The 13,719-nt window shown below is 35.9% G+C and overlaps 1 protein-coding gene across 3 annotated transcripts in view; it reads right to left on the bottom strand.

Annotated features, from left to right (window-relative positions):
• The window catches only part of LOC146997197 (uncharacterized), a 919,946-nt gene that overhangs the window by 342,146 nt on the left and 564,081 nt on the right, over positions 1 to 13,719 (bottom strand). The window lies entirely within an intron of this gene.

Raw genomic sequence — 13,719 nt, 5'->3', positions numbered from 1 at the left:
CCTGTAGAAATAAAAAGGATTCTGCATCAAATTGCATGCCACATGTTATGTTTTGATTTTAAAAAAATGTGCATAAAAATAGGTTAATATATTAGATGTATAATATACATTAAATAAATTTTATTTTAACCTGGAATTTTGTAAGACATTTTCGGATGGGTATATTGAATCATTAAAATTATTTAAGAGAAACGGTTATTTAAAAGTGAGTGATTTGAGTAGACATCTTAAAAACGGTGAATTAAAAGAAAAATGTTGTTACTGCCTGAAATTAAAATATTTTTAACTTTCATTAAATTTTTTCTAGAATTGTTGCAAAAATCTCTCCAGAATATATATTCATATCTTTATAGAATCTGTACAACTCTTCAAAAGCTATATCTAAAATTGTATAGAATTCTACAGAAGATCTGTGACCTAGTGTATATAGAAAGTTGGGGCATAATTTCTAATGAATTCTGAAGTTGTTGAAATAGACGTTTTGACTTTGCCTAAATTTTTAAGTGATCTATGAACGGAAATTTAAGTTTTTAAGTGATTAATGAACGAATTTTTAAGTGATTCATGAACTGAATTTTTAAGTGACTTTTTATTTATTTTTATTTTAAGTGATTTATGATCCATCTTTCTTGAAATGCTTTCATCTCTTTTTTAACAGAGTTGACGGCCTTTTAAATGTTTTCGTGGAATGCCGCAAAGGCTGTCCCCAGGTGTTTTAGTTGCTCTTCAATCCCTCTTGTCATTGACATTCAGTCCCACTTCTGATACCCAAACATTGTTACCTGTGTACAAGTTTGTAATAGATTGAATGCACATAGAACCTTTGATAGCTCGATAAAGTTTATTATCCTAAAAGGAACACTCTACAGCTCTGGAACTTTTCACAAAAATTCTCGTACAATTCTTCTCAGCATGACAGAACACAGACAATAGTTACTACTTCAAATTATTAAGAACGGTAAACAAAACGCAATGCAAAGTGCATTTAAAAAGCCAAACTCGCTCGAAAATCTCCCAATACTCCGAACTTAATTCTGAGCTGATAACTGAGACTGTCTCCGATCTTAGTTTTTTATTAGGCAGATAGGCCTTGTGTGCTTTGCCATAATTAAATAATCCAATCCAATCCGATCTTAGTTTTCTCCCGTACGCCGAGAGATTTCCAGTGTCTTCGATTTCTGAAAATTGCTGAAAGACACGTATATTTACAGCCATATATAGGTTTGGATACAGTTATAACAATTACAGATATACAAGGACCGGACCAGAATGTCGTTGAATGGTCACTAAGTTTGGCGACTTTTGGCGATTTTAAACCAAATTTGACTTAGTTCAGAAGTTCTTAAAAATTGTTGAGTCTTTTTAAAATGTACTTAATTATAAACTCGGGTCCTCTTTAACTAGCTGCTATCATTAGTAAAAGTTCATTAGTATAGTGTCGTTGATTTCTATTTTATTTTTAAAACAAGTTTACAACCAACATTTGTAATACAGAGCGAGGTTCGGCGGAATATTTCATATAGAGCCAGATACAGTTATATTTAGGGGTTAGAACAATTACAGTTATACAGGGATCGGACCAAAATGCCGCTAAATGCTCACCAAGTTTGGCGACTTTTGGCAATTTCCCACCAAATTTGACGATGAAAATAAGTCGCCAAATTTATTTCCAGCTTGGCGCTACTTCATCAAATTGACAAGATAGCTATTTACCTCAATGTTAAATGGACTTGCCCCTGTGATATTAGTTTCTCGTTGGAACTTTGTTTTTTTGAGGCATTTAATATTACATTATACAAGAGATACTGCAATTTCAAACATAACTTCACTAAAATTATTTACATATATACAAAATTCGTAATAATATACATGTCTTTATAGTTGTAGAATTTCTATACAAAGTGCATAGAAGCTATATCTGTAAAGTTCTGTAAGACTTTATATAGAGCTCTATTAGCTCCTGTAAAATCTTTCGTAAGGGGTTGCTCATGTACACAAAAACAGATTCTTCATTACTTGAATAAAGGAGTTACAGATTAAACAAAGTATCATCAGTTTTACATGAAAATTAATGCATCAGACATAAGTGATTTTGATAATTATTTAATTCAATAAAAAATGATGAAGAAACCGTAATAAACTTAAATCTTAAAAAATGAGGGGCAATGTAGGCCACAGAAAGTGGAGTTCTACTTCTTTTACTTATTCAAACTGGAAGAACCGTTCTTAAGGCTTTAATTTTCAACCAATACGTGATTTGCATGCTTGTTACGAACGTGAAACTTGTTTCTTCGTTAACAGACTTGTGATGGAACTTAACGAAACTTAATTTACTGGACGTGACTACAGTAAAAACAGTGTTACGATGCAAATAAAGCATCAGCATTAATGACAGAACTTTTCAGAAGTTCTTAAAAATTGTTGAGTCTTTTTAAAATGCAATTAAAAATGTATGTAATTATAAACGTCGGTTGTCTTTAACTAACTGCTATCATTAGTAAAAGTCCATTAGTATATTGTCGTTGATTTTCATTTTATTTTCAAAACACGTTCACAAACAACATTTGTGATACAGAGCGAGGTTCGGCGGAATAATGCATTGCGTTAATGTTAGTTTCCTCTGCGAAATTACGGAACCCCACCTACGGTTCTTATTCTGAGACTAAGAAAAATTTGGGAGAGGATAACTTCATGCAAAGTTTTGCTTATTTGTGCATTCAGCCTACATTTTTTAGATCCACACTGCTTATAACCGACAACACAGGATCGATACGATGTAGGAACAAGACGCATGTGATTGACATTCGCATAGGTCCGACATCGGCATAGAATTAACAATGTTGAAATTGTCACCAGCATAGAATCTATGTATTATTGACAACGCTAAGGATAAAAACTGCCTATGATCAATAAGCACAAGTAGAATCTAGACCAGCACCTCCACCACATGTAATGGAAGTATTACTGAACCTAGCTCACTGTTAAACTTTCGCCTCAGTTTTGAGGAGGAACACCCCGGGGTACGAGGATCCTGACACCGACATAGAATTGACAATGCTTGGAATCGGCACAAGCACAGAAATAACTCGACATACTAATCGATAAGATGCAGGATCGATAGAAGGTAGAATGGAATCGATAGAGGGCATGGAATCAAAACGGCGAACTATCAATACAGCAGAGGATCAGCATCGCGTAGGATCGACATCGACATACGATTGACACTGCAAAGTGTCGACAGACATGGTATACGACCGACAGCGACATAGAATCGACAATGCGTAGAATCGACACACGTATTGGATGCACAGTATCAATATGGCGTTGGATCGACAAGAAAAATATCAGAACAGCGTACGATCGACTTCGGCATGGGATCCACACTGCGTAGCGTTGACACCGTCTCGAGCAACACCGCGTAAGATCGAAACAGCATATGATTGAATCGGCTAGAAGCGACACTGTTTAACATCGACGTGGCATATGATCGACACCACCATAAGACTGATAATAATTATTTCATTTATTTATTTTATTTATTATCATTTCATTTCATTTATCTATTTTCACTATTTCAGATGGCCTGGCCTCGGGTTCCGGCACTTTTAATTTTTAACAAATTAAATCGGGATTCTAAAGAAGCCACAAAAGCAAAATCGCTAAGAATAACGCCAAAACTCTTCATCCACTTCCTCAACAGACTATAAAGTCATCTTAAGCGAGCGAGGGCATGGACTGCTTCTCCCCAGTGGCACACCTAATTTCGATACATCTGCCAATGGGGAAGGCGAAATCCTTCAATCTCCCCCCTCCTCAATCTAATCTTAAGAATCCATTCTTCAGAGATGCATGGACAGTCTAGCCCCCCTCCCTTTACATGTATTTCCTTTTTATAGATGCACACAGCTAATAGATCGGGACGCTTTTCAGGACTTTGCCATAATGGGTAGGCACGCGAGTTCGACTGACCCTTCTCCTTTCAAGTCCCGGCCTGGCCTACCTTTAGAAGGAACCCTTAAAGGAAGATAACAAAAAGAGAGGGAAGTTGGGTCTATCTGCGTTTTCTTAGGTTCGATGTTTGTCCGAGAGAGGAAGGAAAGAGAAAGAAAAGGCGCAGATGGCGTTGGTTGTTTCGTCATCGCTGCGACGTCATAATGTCCAGCCAGCTGGACTCGTTATGTAACGGAATCACGTATAGAAAGGGTAGTTACGGTATACTAACAACAATGCTGTTGTTGTTGTTGTTGAGGAAATATACACACGGGATCTTGGACAACTCTGACTGCTCATTTCTTTCTCTACGCCCTTGCAGGATGATAATTTGGTACGTGGTCACACGGAGAGCTCATGTTAAAGGCGGTGCAACCGGTGAGGCGGCACTGTGGGCGTAAAATTTAAGGACGGAAAAATTTTTAGAATTAAGAGATACACTGAGAAGCAGACAGTGCTCTTACTTAGAATTATGACACAAGTTTCAATAAACTAGGTCAGATTCCTTCTATAGAAATCTATAAAATTTTATTACAGTTATGTATAGAGATTCTGTAGAGGTAAATATAGCTATTCTATAGAGATCTGTGCACAGAGTTTCTAATAATCCCATGTATAGAATCAACTAATAAAATTCTACAGAAAATATAAGAATCAGTTTATAGAAAATTATGCTATCATTTTAAAGAATTTTAAACAAATTTCAGTGCTTTTCCCTCCTATAAAAGGTTTGGAATATTTAAAAGCGCAATAAAATCAATTTTTTTTCTTTTAGGATCAAAACAAATGAATGAAGTTTTAATTTTTTAATGGAATTTTTTAAAAAGAGAATAGAAATCTGTCCCGATTTTGAAATAATCTATGACATAAATGAGGGGGATCCAAATTTTCAGAATAGATGAGATTTTTTTTATCTTATATAAATTAAATGCATTTTAAGTAAGGATTATGTGAATTAAAATTAAGAAATCATTTCTTATACCTGGGGTTCATATACAATAAGTAAAAGCATTCATTTCAAGAATAAAAATATTATAATTAAAAGCATAAATTTATTGTATTAATTAATTTTATGATTTCAACTGGTTTTATGCTTTTACAAGATTTAAATTTTGAATTTTAAAAGCAGTACGGTACAAAATGTTACATAAACTGTGAAGATAAAAAATGTTAATCTAGACGAGGGGGGGGGGAAACAAAAATAATTTAAAACTTATGAAAGAAAAATGCTTTATTTTTCTTGATCTATATCCGGTATAGTACATCAGAAAATGAAAATTTGCTTTTCTTACAGTTTAGAAACATTGCAGTTTTCTAAAGAATACCATTCGATAAAGGCTTTAGTAAATTTCTATGGGATTTGTTTCTATAAGATTTTGAGATATGAAATTTCTATGAGAATTCTTATAGAACTATGTTCTGTGAGATCTTTAAAAACTTCTGTAAAAAATTATAAAGAAGAATTTCTGAGAAGATTACCTGCAACATTCCACAGGAACTTCCATACAGCTCTATCGGCAAGTGTGAAAATATTCGTAAACGTAGATACACTATTTTTAGAGTTAGTTAAAAATAGAAATTTAAAAAAAATTGATGTGGACACCCCACCATTTCCTTAACCGGCTATTAAATTACACACATTTTTTGCTTATTTCCCCCAATATCAACATGCTTGTTCGAATTATTCTAATTTAATTAATCGATCCCTCAAGGCAAGCTGTAAATGACATCAAAAATTGCAAATTTTTAAATTAAATAACCCGCTCTAGTTTGGTAATACGGGATTCAAATTTCTTACAATTTTATATTTTTCATAAAGGGTACAGAACTTCCCTAAACATAAATATAGGAAACGAGAGACTGTATTAAAAATTAAATTTCGTTATTTGGAAAAATTAATATTTTAAAAATTTGATATGGCCAAAATATGAATATTTTCGTCATTCAAAACACTTCTGTAATTGGAAGTACATGACTATAAACAACGATTGATAAAATAAAAGCCAGACAAGGGAGGTGGGTATGTATATATTTGGTACTGCCGATTGCAACAAAAAAGGAGGTGCACAACTAGATGTTATCACAAAATTTCAACAATCTACAGTTATACGAGCATACGTAATGTACGTACGTACAGATGTCACGAAAAAAAACTATTTTGAATTCATTTTACAATCTGTTTTGGAAAAACGGTCCTTTATTGGAAGTTTTGGATAAAAAGTCCTTTATTCTGACCGTATAGACGGCACGGAAAAAAAATGTCAAAATGGATTCGGGAACGGTCAAAATGGATATTTTTGTTGAAATCTGATACCTGAAACTTTCAGAGATTACAATACTTCCTTTACTTCGTCCAAGAAAGTAAATACAGCATTCTAATTTTTTTAGCCCTCAGTACGCATTCCTTGCAAGTCACTTAGCAAGAACTTCTGAATATTCAGAAGCTCATATGGGTGCTTGATTCCGTCGTAAAATTTATCTTGTGAAATACTGTATTTGCTGTCAGGTTAGAATCCGGTTCAAACTATCGGCATTCAGGGAACTTGCCGCTTGAAAGGGAAAGTTCCCTGAATGCCGCTTGAAAGGGAAAAAAACTAACGAATATTTATTTATGATTCTCAGAAACTTCGTATATGATGCTTTGAAATTCGCTAATGTGTTAGTACCAGTTAGATTGCCAGTTAGTCTGCAATTGGTAATTACTATAAATAATCTATATTTGTGTAAGTTTTTTATGTAATTGGTATTTGCAGAATTTTGACATAACTAATTTCATTATGCTTTGTCTCTTACTGTTAAAAAATCTAAAGCATACATTTACAATACATTGAAAGTTTTGGGTTTGCTGCGTCCCTCGTTTCAAAAAAAAAAAAAAAAAAAAAAAAAAAAAAAAGTAAGTAAGAAAAGAAATAGTTGTCAAAGATAAGAGGAAGAGGCATTAGTCATAACTTTTAAATTTTATTTTGACACACCTAAATCCCTTAACATTTAACTACTCAGTCGTCTCCGTGGCTACGATGAACAAGGGGAAATGCCTTTAACTTACTATTCTAAGTAACAGATTATAGTAAGCAATTATGAGAGAATATATAGTAACAGTATAATAGAAGTAGAAGAACATAACATACATACATACAGATTCTCCATTGTTTAATAGTATAGATTATACGCAATCTTTTAAATTATTAGAATTCTTAATATCCTTAATCTTTAACACTTAAAACCTTTACTTTACGAAATATCAGAAAAGTAAGCTCCTCCCCCATCCCCCCCAAAAAAAGAATCAGAAACGATATTAGTCATACCTTTTTAAATTTTCTAGTTTTCAACATACCTATAAACCCTTAACATCCAACTACAAAACTCTAAAACGCATTTCATTTTGAAGTATATTTTTAAAAAATCCTTCATTCAAAACATCGTCGAAAATCGACTTTCCCCGAACAACAGCAAAACCTTTTCAAATCATTATCGCCTTCCAAGCTTCTAAAAGCCCATGCTTCTGCAAAAGGAAGTCAAAAACATCTTCGAAAAGAAAATCTTTTGGCCCTCCTCCCATCGTTTTATTCTGTATTGGATTTTATATAATCTTTGAAATGCACGTCAACATTTCTTATCCATCCTTTGTATTCCTATTGTCTCCTCCCCCCTCCTGATAAAATACGTGACATGGAAATGCAGCGTGTGGCGCGCGCTGTAGAGGAAAGCGGAAGGTGCAATCAGAATTTCCCCCTTTTCCCCCTTGTTTTATAGCGCGAGATGAAAGTTTTTTTTCTTGTGAGGTGTGGAGCACCTTAGCTAAAGAACAGATGGAGCAAAACGTCTTGGCCTACACCTGGATAGCTGACGTCACATATTAAAATTGGATTATGAGTGTTTATACGCTCCAAGTCCCTGTAAATTTTGTGATCTGTTGGGTGTTTGCGTGACGTTCTGATTCGTTCGCGCTTGTTTTTAAAAGATTTTTAAAGAGTGAAATTCGATTTAGATCCCATATTATTTCCTCTGCAAACATGTCACACCAACAGTAGGTGGTTACTAAACACGAGTGCCTTACTACCCTACATCCGTTAACAGAGAGCGTTTCCAAGACATCAGGTATTAATTATCCTAATTGCTGATACTTCCTAGACTACATTAATTACACTAACATTGCGTAGTTCCTAGACACAGAGCGCCTAACTACATTAATTTCACTAATTCTAGGTGCTTCTTAGACATTGGATACTTGACTACAACAATTACACTAACATTGGCTACTTCTTAGATATTTGACACTAAGCTATCCTAATTATTAATACTGTTCAATTTTATTTGCATTACTATGACCTGTGAAAGTTGAAGCCCAAGAAAGTGCCTCAGTGCTCAAATATCTGTTTAAATAACAAAGCTGTTTTTAACTTTCTCACGAGATTGTTTCACACAAACACAAACAAAAAACGTGAAACACGAGTGTTTCACACAAACACACACAAACACAAACTTCAGACAAGTCATTTAAGACAAACGATTGTTTCAGACATAGCGATAATTCACTACACGTCTGTCGGGTTTATGGACGCATTAGCATTACCAGAAAAATTATAACCCTACAATACTTCCTAGGCTACTCTGAATTACACTAACATTAGGTACTTCCAATGCACTGGGTACATAACTACTTTAATTACAATATTACTCAATACTTCAAAGCCAGAACGTACCCTACTACCCTGCTTGCACTGTACTGGGTACATCCTGGATACCAATTACCTTACAAATCGAATTATTAATACTTTATCTAATTACTGTAACACTGTATAGTTCCTAGACACCAGCTCTGTAATTACCGTAGTTAACAGTAACATGGGATAGTCCTACTTGCACTAACATGGGGTAAATCTTAGAGACTAGATAATTAACTATCGTACATGCTAATAATTCCAAAACACTGGGTATCTAAGTACAGTAATTACAGCTGTAGGGAAGGAAGAGAGGAACACTACGTATTTGACTTCCCACATACGTCAAGATACCACCTTAAAAACCAACTTCCACACACTAGGCGGCGTAGCACGCTAAACTAGCAATAACGGATCCGGACAAAATAAAATTGGCTCAGTCGTTACATATTGTGCTACTACCTACTCAGCCATGTCAAGCTATATGCAGCCCGCCTCAAACACGTCCACAACGTAAGTATCCTATGACAGTAGAAGCACAGCCGAGTACTCTACCCCTCTGTCACCCTCTGGACATACTCATATTCAACTTTGTATATAGTTTTCTATTGATATATATATATTCGATTTGTTTTTTTATAGCTGTCTTTATGTTTATATTTTATGTTCTCTTACATAAGCTTAAGCACTAACTGCAGTTTAACTTTTTTCATACAATGCTGTTAGAGTTTGTCTTTCCCTGATTGCTCAAAGCTCAAATCTTCTGTAAATCAAAGTGTGATAGCATCATTAACATGTTTCGAAACCAGGGTGTAATTTATAGAATTAGAAGTGCCGGAACCCTATGGAAGAACGAAGGGAAAAATAAATAAATAAAATTACTGAAAATCAAAATTATTAAAATTAAAATATATGTAAAGAGATAGAAATTTAATAAATTTTAAATAAATTTTAAATGGTTAAATAAAACAAAGTTATTGACCCTCGTCTTATTTTAGGCTTCGGCTGGAATTATAATTCCACTCAGATGCTAAGAAGCAGTTCAGCTGATCTTATCTGAATTTAAGCCCTGATTACACTACACTGGTGTGCAAAAATTAAGGACGAAGTCGAAAAATTAGCATATCAGCTGAACGAAGAGGCAGAGCGGACAGAAAGACCAATCAGGAGATTAAGTAAGGTGATGTATGGTAGCACATGCGAAAATATGCAGGTAGACGTAATGAGGGAGTGTCTGAGTAGTATAAAGCATGTTATCGGTGTAAGATCAGTATTTCTGGCAAAGAGATTGCACGCCGTATAGCAGTTAAAATCACACCGAGTTGTTGCCTCAGCGAGAAATGGCGAATAATCAATCTGTTAGACGACATCTGGATGCTTTTACCCGAGGTCGAATCATTGGGAAGTTGGAGGACGGCCGCAGTGTGACAAGTGTGGCTCCAGAGTTCGGAATTACTCCCAGCATCGTTTCACGACTTTCAAACTACAGGAACAGCTATCCGGGGGTTTAGTAGTGGTCGTCCACGAGGAACCACATCCGCAGATGACCGGTATATTGCCTTACAGGCCAGAAGAAACAGGCGGCAGACAGCGGGAGAAATCGCTAGACACACGACACAGGCGACTGGACGACCGATATCGCGTTTTACCGTGGCCAGAAGACTGCACTGTGGTGGTCTGTTTGCACGACGCCCTGTACAGTGTGTACCTCTAACGCCTGCCCATCGGAGAAGGCGTTCTCTGTGGTGCCGGGAACACCGGAATTGGAGAGACAATGAATGGGGACGAGTACTCTTTACAGATGAGAGCAGATTCAGTCTGAGTAGCGATTCTCATCGCATACTCATCTGGAGAGAGCGGGGAAGACGCAATCATCCCTCGAACATCATTGAAAGGGACAGGTATGGAGGTGGCGGTGTTCTCGTTTGGGGAGGCATCATGCTTGGTAGTCGTACAGACCTTCACATCTTCGACGCAGGTTCAGTCAACGGGACCCGTTATTGTAACGAAATTTTTCTTCCATATGTGCGTCTTTTTAGAGGCGCTATGGGTCCGCAGTTCCTTTTCATGGACGACAATGCACCATGTCATCGCACAGTAGCTGCGGAACAGCTCTTAGAGAGTGAGGATATTGAACGTATGGATTGGCCTGCACGATCTCCGGATCTCAATCCTATCGAGCATGTATGGGATTTTCTAGGCAGACGCTTGGCAGCTCGTACCTTACCACCAGTAACGATTCCGGAGCTTCAATTGGCGCTGCAAGACGAATGGGCAGAAATGCAAATGCCTCAACAACTCATTGACACCCTCATTCTCAGCATGGGCAGACGCTGTGAAACCTGCCTAGCAGTCAGGGAAGATCATATCCCCTATTAAAGACCGGATGTTTCTTGATGGACACCCATCACAGGGATGCTTCGACCTTCAGTCACATTGCGCTCCATGCTACTTTTTCAATAAAGCTTCTTTTTATCCCTCTGGTTTCTCTTTTAGTAAGTGTTGCTTACATTACTCATGTCCTTACGTATTGGGGATCTTACGGTATTAAATGTGTTGATTTGGAAAGCTTTTGCACAAAGTTATATTGAAAAAACCGTCTCGTCCTTAATTTTTGCACACCAGTGTATTTGTAATGTACTATTTCAAGGGATGATAGATACAAAAACCATTCTTTTTTGCAGCACACCAATATATATATAATGATTAAAAGGGATATGAGAATATGGAAGGAAACTTTAACTAAAAAGTATAGTTTTGAAAGCAAAAAGGGAAAAGTCCAAGACTTACTGATCGCAATGCCCTGCCAGTATTATTCTAGCAGAAATTTTTCCCGAATACGATCTGATAATACTGGCAGAATAAACGTTAGACTCCTTTGTGAAAGTGACAGTAGTGGTCCTCGCGTTTGGTTACATCGTTCAAAAACTCTACAGGAGCTCTGCAGCATTAAAGTCACTAACATGACACGTGAACTACCAGTGTGATCACTTTTTGTATGTGAGTATTTTCAGAAACGAAAACTTTAACCGCAGTCATAAATTCATTCCACTTCCTGGAGAGTAAGTCTCAACCTCAGTCCAAGGTTTGTGTTCGAGGGAGAGATAGGCAAGTTAGAATCGATTTTTAACGCATATTTATAATTCAACTAAAACGTTTCCGCTGAAATTGTGGTTCACTTACATAAAGTTAGGGCGTGAGCCCTTTTATTTAGGGCTCCGGCGCAATTTAAGCTCTGTTCCGAGCTACATTCGGACAGTTCAATAGAACTCATTTTACTACCTTAGCCCTAGGTCTCTTTCGACGAGTTGGCATATAAGTTCTGTACGGCTAACACCTCCGTCGGAAGCCAACTTGACCAATGACGAATAATTACACTATGATTGGTACTTTTTAGATATTGTGCACCTGGAGGTAGGAAAGAGAAGAGATGCCCGAAATGGTTTTTTCCTTATACTTCCTTTGAAGCAGTGAAACACCCCTCATGCTTACCAAAACATTTAGTAACTTGCCATTAAGATAAAGAGTTTTTGACTTGATCGGAGGTAAAAATTTTGTAATTACACCCTGAATATAAGTAGAAATGCATATTTTTTCTTTTTGTATACAATATTTCAGAGTCTTAAATATATGGAAGAATACATTTTTAAACATTATTTCATCCTGAACGAAATCAAATGCTTAACATTTCCGATGCTAAGAACAGTTTTAAATTGAGTGACATGCTTTTAAAAGTTTTCCCTAATTACATTAGAAAGGAATTTTAAGTAATTACATTTTATTCGGTTAACGATTACAAAAATTAAAATAAAAGTTGATTGTATTATTAATATTAAAATCAAGCATTATTTATTTTCTATTTACAAAGCTTCTTTCTGAGATACTTTCTCAAACATGAGATGATTTCTGAGGCATCTTTTAAATTAAAAATCATAAGCGCTAAAATAAAATCCTAAGCTTAATGCTCTGTTGGATTCATTTCAAATTAGAACACCCTTTATTTTAACAGGTCAAATATTGCTGCTGATTTCTGATTTAGATATACTTCACTTTCTATGAGTAAAAAAAAGGAGCGTTGTTAATCTATATTATTAAAACATGTGCGCGTCTGTCTGTTTGTTTGTGGCATCATCTCTTCCAGAACGGCGGGGAGGTGAGTTTCGTGAGTGATACCCCCCCCCCGGATTCTCAAAACTCCTGGAAAGCCATTTTGACTATTCTTATCTTCTTACGACATTAATTAGCCGACATATTAATTAAAATCTCTGAAAACGCTAATTTTTTACAGTCATTTTTCCGAGTGGCAACAGTCTCACGCGCTGATAAAAATTTGCTTTATTTCGAAAAGTGTTGCCTCTGCTGATTTTCAAATCGTAGAGTTCGGTAATTTGTAAGTTTTACAAAATATGAAATAAAAATAGCATTGCCTAACATTAAATATATTATTCCGGACTCCAAAAATTCGATTCTGGATTCCATAAATGTGAAGAACTCAAGAAATTGTAGCGAACATTTTCTACACAGTGATTATGAAGATGACATAAAAATTCGCTTGGATTGCCGCAAAAGAAACTATTAAAATCCAGTGCCGAACGTGAATTTACCGTGTACAGTAAAAGAAACAACACTGTGGGTGGCTGGCGGCAGGTAGCGCATCTGACTCCGTATGATGTTTAGTACATTTGTGAGGCTGCGTAATACTTATTGCATTGCTAAACTCAAAACATATTTATTACAATTATGAGAAGCTCTTTACAAATATATATAATTCATGGATAGCACAGAACAGTTATTGAAGGGATGTATGGTCCTCGTGACGTGAGGAAACTGTTAACGAGGGTCTCTCTAGTCGAGAGTTCAAGAGCATTCTGAAGTGTTATTCCGATTAAAAAAAATCTTCAGTCTGAATTAGCCACGCTTTCTTAATTTTTCTGCTGTATTTTATATCCTCTGATCCGTTATATCTGGAACGATATCAAAGGAAAAACATGATCATCGGTTCGTCAGCCCTCCTGAAATCGAGAGGCTTTGACGACGTAGACAGTGGAGTCAAGAAAATCTCTTGACA

The sequence above is a fragment of the Stegodyphus dumicola genome, chromosome 5, assembly GCF_044657685.1.
Source record: "Stegodyphus dumicola isolate Sdum_Otavi_A_Nest chromosome 5, ASM4465768v1".
Lineage (NCBI taxonomy): Eukaryota > Metazoa > Arthropoda > Arachnida > Araneae > Eresidae > Stegodyphus > Stegodyphus dumicola.
Note: the sequence above shows the minus strand (reverse complement) of the source record. Positions and strands in the feature narration are given on the sequence as shown.